The sequence below is a fragment of the Terrapene carolina genome, unplaced genomic scaffold (assembly GCF_002925995.2).
Source record: "Terrapene carolina triunguis isolate 2854851 unplaced genomic scaffold, T_m_triunguis-2.0 Scaffold21, whole genome shotgun sequence".
Lineage (NCBI taxonomy): Eukaryota > Metazoa > Chordata > Testudines > Emydidae > Terrapene > Terrapene triunguis.
This window is the reverse complement of record NW_020664372.1, coordinates 42,168,061-42,175,778: the sequence shown is the minus strand read 5'-3', so window position 1 is coordinate 42,175,778 and position 7,718 is coordinate 42,168,061. Positions and strand designations below refer to the sequence as shown.

At 47.1% G+C, this 7,718-nt stretch overlaps 1 protein-coding gene across 3 annotated transcripts in view; it reads right to left on the bottom strand.

The window, feature by feature from the left end:
- Positions 1-6,449, bottom strand: part of REV1 (REV1 DNA directed polymerase) — a 94,556-nt gene extending 88,107 nt beyond the window's left edge. For 2 of the 3 annotated variants that reach the window (XM_024213552.2, XM_024213570.2), the window contains exon 1: positions 6,373-6,449. The gene's annotated coding sequence lies outside the window, so the exon portion shown is untranslated. The remainder of the gene's footprint in view (positions 1-6,372) is intronic. The other variant, XM_024213560.2, reaches the window with a different exon arrangement.
- Between the last annotated feature and the right edge of the window lie 1,269 nt (positions 6,450-7,718).

Below are 7,718 nucleotides of genomic sequence, written 5' to 3'. Positions count from 1 at the left end.
AATACATCTGTTAGTCTTAAAGGTGCCACAGGACTCTCTGTTGCTTTAAATGGATATTTACATCCCTAATGGTCAGGAATGCAACCCCATGCTCTGGGTATCCCTAAGCCTCTGACTGCCAGAAGCTGGGACTAGATAAGGGATGAATCACTCAATAATTGCCTTGTTCTGTTCATTCTCTTTGAATCGTCTGGCACTGGCCACTGTAAGAAGACATGATACTGAGCTAGATGGACCATTGGTCTGATCCAATATGGCCATTCTTATAATATTTAAAGGCTGCTTTATTAGAAGCAGTTTTTAAATTGGACAATTCCAGAAATACAACTCAACAGCATCTCTTTAAATATAGTCTGAATAAAAATGGCTTCTGCTCTCAATCTGATTTTACTACTGTTTTATCTGTCAGTCTTACCAGCTCTCCAGTCCAAGAAAACCACCCGTGACCCAAATTTCTATTGTAAAACACAAACAGATAAAACAAATCTTACATACCACTTTTTACATAATACAGCAGAAACAAACAAACATGCATCACACCCAAATGGCACAAACTGCCAACCACCCATCTTTGCAGGACACCTTTAAGGAGGACCTTACAATCATCTGGAGCTATGAGGCATGCTGCCATCTGCATATCTTATTCTTCCCAAAGTCTTCTAAGAAGAAATAACAATTTTGGTATCACTGGGTTCAGTGCAAAGGACAGTCCACCTCTTCTGCCAACCCATCCAGTAGGGTCCTAAGAATGAATTCCACAGTCGATATGCAGAGATAGTACCAAGTGGCCCAGATCTGAGGAAGCAGGACTCCCAGGCTCTAGGGCAGGGGTTCTCAGACTTTTGTACTGGTGACCCCTTTCACATAGCAAGCCTCTGAGTGCAACCCCCCTTATACGTTAAAAACACTTTTTTATTTATAAACACATATTTAACACCATTATAAATGCTGGAGGCAAAACAGGGTTTGGGGTGGAGGCTGACAGCTCGCGACCCCCCTATAATAACCTCGTGACTCCCTGAGGGGTCCCAACCCCCAGTTTGAGAACCCCTGCTCTAGGGAGACTGACCTCACAGGCCAATCCACATGCCCAAATGCTAGCAGAGCTCTCCCTCCTAGCACAGAGCCACTAGGAGGAAGCCAGTTGCACCCTTCCCAACTCCCAGAGTCTCTGGTGCTCTTTAGAAGAGGATATATGGACTGATCTTTCTTTTGTGTAAATGCTTTCAGCCCGTAAAACCACTGCAGCTTTGGCATTATGATTTTCTGAGCCACATTAGTGCTGGGACAGTCCCCTTTAACAGGAGACTTTCTTGAAACCGTATTTCACAGCCTCTTTCATTAAAAGAGACGGATTTTCTGTGCTCAATGGGGAAAAGACATGCACACCTCCCAGGTCATAGCCAAGAGAAGTCACTATTCATGATCACTTGATGAAGGAAAATTGTGAGTGCAAGAACAACATTTTTAGAGAAATTTCATCTTCTTCTAAACTGGATCCACCATTGACAGCAACAATAACATAATCTGAAGCTCTAAATTAATTCCCTTTCCTTTGCCCCCCAACAAAATCATTAATAACACAAGTTGCAGTAAGACCAAAAAAAAGTTTAAAAAAAAGGAAAGTTTTTGCTTTTGCTGAAATACAAGGAAAGGAACTGGGGACCATTATGGAGCAGTGGAGCTGTTTATACCCTCAATGCTAGGTTGGGTAGAAGCTTGAGGGATGAGTGCATGTGCTCACGGGATCCCTCAAATTCTGGGATCCAAGGCAATCTCTTTGTATCTGCTAGAATGGTCATGCTTGAATATGTGCCTAATGCAGTATTTTTTCATCTGCTATTAGTTTCCCCATTGCCAGGATTACTGTAATCGCCTATCCTCCATAAATCAAGAAGCTGAAATGGTGGTAGCAGAATTCAGACAAGCCAGATAAGAGGAGTTGTGATTCGACCAGGTATCAGTGGTTAGGAGACATGGTGAACAACATACAAAGACCCAAAACCCAAAAACCCAAGTAGTGCAGTCAGCTCTCTTTTCTTATAGCAAAGCAGTCTGGTTTCTGACAAACATTCTCAGGACGACTGTGGCATACATAAACTACCAAGTGAGAGACTCAAAACTTTAGAATGAAAAGTAAGCATTGGTCTACACTACAAACTTATTTTGATATATCTACATTGCTCAGCGCTTCTAGACAAAGTTACCACCTGTTGGGGAGGTGGAGTACCTACACCCAACAGGAGAAGCTCTTCCATCAGCATAGGTAGCATCTTCACTAAGCGCTACAGCAAGGCAGCTGTAAGTGCAGACAAGCCCTAAGTTTCACAAGTCACCACTTTTTAGCCTCCTCAGAGTCAAATTTTGCAGTGATCCACAATGTGACTGTGGACTGCCTCTGCTAGTCAATTATATCAGAAAGAGTGAAAGCTCATCAGGAAGCATTCCAATTGATATACCAAGCTTCAGATACCCCTCAGATGGATCGAACAGCCACAATGTGCAACTCCAAAGCAGTGATACTCTTCAGTCAGTTTTGAGAACAGAGGCCTATAGTGGATGCGCTCCCCAACCCATGGAATTTAAAGCTATCTTGTACATTCCTTTCTTCTGAAGGAGCTGGCAAGTGGAAAGACCAAATCTTTCTCCCCCAGGCCCACACACTATATTATTTTGGGTTTCTACACCATGATTGCCAATGCACCATCCTTAAACTTAGCTGGCAGCACATAACAAGAATCCTCCATTCCTGACAGTATTAGTATTTTCAATTGCAATATTGTCTGTTTTCCAAAATGGAGAAGATAGGCACAATGAAGTACAGGAAGTGCTACGTAATTTTTTTTCAATGAAAAAGCTAGAGTAACTCATATAATATATTTACACGGAGTCCCACAGAAATCATCTTCCTTGCATGGTGCTCAGGCCATTTCTTTCTGCATTCAAGTTGCTCTCCCTCAAGGCCCTGAACAATTCCATGGCAAGTCTCATTTTTTCTGCTCCCTTTCCTCTTATTCTGCTGCTCCCCCTGGAGAGCACAGAACTACCACCAGACTGGTCCCAATAGTATTCCTTTAATGAAGAATTTTCAGTATTATGAGATTTAGTTCCGTCCCTATACACCTACTACCCAAAACTTCTGCTAATAGGAGTCAGGAACTCTCAGAAAGGAAAATATACCTGTCATTAATTTTTTGTGTGTGCAAATATCTAATTCAAGGAGGGGAAAATATTCTCCTTTGTAAAATTATTACTATTTAGCAAAGATTAAATTGGGAAAATGTATAGTGGGATCAAGCACATTTATCTTTCACTAACTGCCAAGGACAAGTGAATTTACCTTTTTTTTTTTTGCCTCACAGTGGTAACTAAATTTCTCTACCTGCTGCAAATCCTATTTTTAAACTTACTAGCCTAACTCTTTTTGTTCCTTAGAGTAGCTAAAACAGTAACCATATGAAAAATCTGACATGACACTAAGATACAGCCGCATTTGCTCCAATCCCTCAGACAGAGACAAACGCCTACAAGATCTCTATCAAGCGTTCTTAAAACTACAATACCCACCTGCTGAAGTGAAGAAACAGATTGACAGAGCCAGAAGAATACCCAGAAGTCACCTACTACAGGACAGGCCCAACAAAGAAAATAACAGAACGCCACTAGCCGTCACCTTCAGCCCCCAACTAAAACTTCTCCAGCGCATCATCAAGGATCTACAACCTATCCTGAAGGACGATCCCTCACTCCCACAGATCTTGGGAGACAGGCCAGTCCTCACTTACAGACAGCCCCCCAACCTGAAGCAAATACTCACCAGCAACCACACACCACACAACAAAAACACTAACCCAGGAACCTATCTTGCAACAAAGCCAGTTGCCAACTCTGTCCATATATCTATTCAAGGGACACCATCATAGGACCTATTCACATCAGCCACACCATCAGAGGCTCGTTCACCTGCACATCTACCAATGTGATATATGCCATCATGTGCCAGCAATGCCGCTCTGCCATGTACATTGGCCAAACTGGACAGTCTCTACGCAAAAGAATAAATGGACACAAATCAGACGTCAAGAATTATAACATTCAAAAACCAGTCGGAGAACACTTCAACCTCCCTGGTCACTCAATTACAGACCTAAAAGTTGCAATTCTCCAACAAACAAACTTCAAAAACAGACTCCAACGAGAAACTGCAGAATTGGAATTAATTTGCAAACTGGACACCATTAAGTTAGGCTTGAATAAAGACTGGGAGTGGATGGCTCATTACACAAAGTAAAAACTATTTCCCCATGCTAATTTTTCCCCTACTGTTACTCACACCTTCTTGTCAATTGTTTGAAATGGGCCATCCTGATTATCACTACAAAAGTTTTTTCCCCCTCCTGCTGATAATAGCCCACCTTAATTGATTAGTCTTGTTAGAGTTGGTATGGCAACACCCATTTTTTCATGTTCTCTATGTATATATATCTTCCTACTGTATTTTCCACTGTATGCATCCGATGAAGTGGGTTTTAGCCCACGAAAGCTTATGCCCAAATAAATTTGTTAGTCTCCAAGATGCCACAAGTACTCCTCGTTCTTTTTGCTGATACAGACGAACACGGCTACCACTCTGAAACCTTCTCTAGACCAGTACCTTCTAGGTCAAGGGAGTCAGCAGCAAAATAGCCTAAAGCCCAGTGCCCAGAGACAGTGTTATCCCCCCCACAATATACCTATATTTCATTGGTCAATGGGAGGGGAAAATTAAATACACCATCCAGAAAGCCCTGATCACTACTATATTTGACCAGTAATACAGGGAACAGCGATCTACTGAATAACATTGAAGACAAATGTGCTATCCAAAAGAAGTCAGACATTTTACTACAAGGACGCTAAATATTTGTTAAACCATTTTTTGCTACCTGAATTCTTACCCCTTAAAAACAAACATGTGCAAAGTAGTTAAGAATCGTTAATTATTCACAAGCCAAGAACAAGGCAGGTGCTGTAAGGAGTTTGTTTCCTAATGCTGTCCTACCAATGACCTCCAGTTTGACAGGGAGGAATTATTCACTAACAAGTTAAGAGATTCAGTCAAATAATCCAGCGAAAGAAAGGGATAGAACAAAAGACCAATGTGATGTGGGGCCACTAACAACACACTTGAGACAAGATAGCAAAGGAAGAGATCTGCAGAGATTTTGGATTTGTGTGTTAATTATCTTGACTTTTAATAGGCTAGTCTGTGGAATAGTTCTATGTTAACTATGACCTCTGGCAGCTACAGGTAATTAAACCATCTCTATTTTTCTACACATTTTGGACAGCATAATTACTATCAATAGTCTCCTGCTTTTTTTGGACTATGCAATTGAATTTTCACATTAGACCTGGCTCTTAAATCAACACACAAAATAAAAAGGAAAGGAAAAGTGCTTCAAGAACAAACATCTGTATCTTATCTACAAACACACACAAGGAATCTTTATCTTTCATTATTTGGTAGTATTTTAGACATGAGCAGCAGCAACACACTAAAAACGATGAAATCTTGCAGTGTTCGATTTAAGTCAACAAACCTAGACTGACCACTCTTCGCTCCCACAATCCCCAATTTAAGAGTAACAATGCGCATTTTTTCTCATCAGCTGTTGCTTACTATCCTGGGTCGATTCACTGCTAAGGCGGTAGCAAAACAAGGCAGCAGGGTGAGCGGGGGAGAGCGGCGTCAGGAAACACACCGAGCGTGTACTGAAACACTGCGAGCGTGTATTCCCACAGGCAGACCCCTTCCTTTCAGCTATGCCACACTTACACGGGCTCATCGCCGTGACAGACAGGCTGGGAAACCGCAGACAGACGCACGCTGCTCTAGCTCGGTGCCCGGACGTGTGGGTGCTGCGGAGCGGGGAGCGAGGGTGGGGGGGGGTTAGCCCGTGCCACGGGCTCTTCTCCCCGCACTGCCCCTGTGCTGGGATCCGGGCTGCACCACTCCGGCTCTGCCCTGGCCAGTGTTGTGTCTGAGGCAGCGGCCCCATGTGACACGGACGGGTGCGGGGGGGGATCTGAGTGACCCAGACAGGCAGGTTTAACAGCAGCACGCCCGGACCCGGGCAAGTTGCAGCTCGCGACCCCCGCCGACCCCTCCCCGCGCGGGCAACTGGCGGGGGGAGGGCGGTTACGCGCCCCACACCCGCCTCCTGCAGCGGCTGCGGGCGCGCGCGGGCCGCGCCGGGAAGCGCTGCCGGAGTCACTGGCAGTTGGGGGCAGGCCGCGGGCCCGGCCGCCTCTCCACGCGCCGGGCGCTCAGGGGGCCGGAATGCACCGCGCGGGGAAGGGGCCCGCTCGCTCAGCCGCCCCATGGCTCACCTGTCGCCGCGTCTGCCAGACGCACATTCCCAGGCGGCGCCGCCTGCCTGCCCGGCCGGGCCGTGTAGGGGCTTCACATCGCGCTCCCCCTCCCGCCCGCTTCGTTCCTCTCAGGCAGCCCCGGCCCGCACTCTCCCCCCGCCCCCCTCGGTGTCCCCAGCTCCTCCCGCCCACCCCCTTCTTCCTGTGAACGCGTCACACACGGCGCGAGAGAATCTCGCGCCACCAACCGCCGCTCGGTCAACAAGCCTCGCGCCAGCTGCCCAGGGCGCCCCCTAGCGGCGCGCGCCCTTGAGAAGTCGCGTGCAGCGCAGCCGTCACCGCCGAGAGAACTAGGCACGTGACCGTCTGGAAAGCGGGCAAAAAAAAAAAGCTCGCGCCGTCCGATCCTGCTTATCTGCAGCTCATTGGCTGCGCGGGGGGAGCTAGCTGCGCCCTCTAGCGGGGAAAGGGCTGCTCCGCAAGCGTGAGGAGCGCCGCAGCCAAATGACAGGCAGCAATTTTGGGGGGTAATGACTGCGCCAAGTGACTCGCTAGCCAGCCAGGGCGCCGGAGCCCACGTGCGCTGCGGCTCAGCCTCTGGAGCCTGCTCCCCGCACGGAGCGCCCTGTGCACCCTGACGGGCGGCAGCGGGGCTGGGTTGCCTTGCACCCAGCTCTCCTCCGCCCTGCTGGCACGGGTCCGCCTTTGGTGGTTCCCGGGCGTGGGAGGAACCGGCTTTCACCCGCTCTAAGAAAAGTCCCTGGCCCGGGTGTGCGTGGTTCCCCCCGCCCCAGCTTGTCCATCCCGGGTGTGTGATTAAGGTGGGGGGGTAATTCTACCCCATTGCACAGCAGGGAGGGGGGCAGCTGGTGGGGAGTTAGAGGAATCAAAAACTTTGGCCCCGCTAAAGCAGGTAAACATTTTTTCATACTCTTGAGGAATGTTTTTCTTTTACGTGTTTATTAATGAGCAGCGCTGCAGGGGGAAGGTTTGGGGAGAGGCCCTTCTCAGGGACAGATTCCGATTGAGGTGGTCAAATACTAGGCTACACTCTCAAGCCCTCCCGAACTAAGCTCAGTACTAGGGGAAAGTCTTGAGATCAGAGGCAAATTACAGCTCCTTGAGGCACAGTCAGCCAACCCCACTGGAAGTTAAGGTGTCTGAGCCGCCACCTCACCCTTGGCTCTTCTCCACCTTTCCAGACTACTGCACCCCTTGCAGAAGTCTGATTTGTCTTGCACACACCGAGTTTCACCTCACTTAAAACCTACTTGTTTACAAAATCAGACAAAAATACAAAATGTCACAGCACACTATTACTGATAAATTGCTTACTTTCTCATTTTTACCCTATAATTATAAAT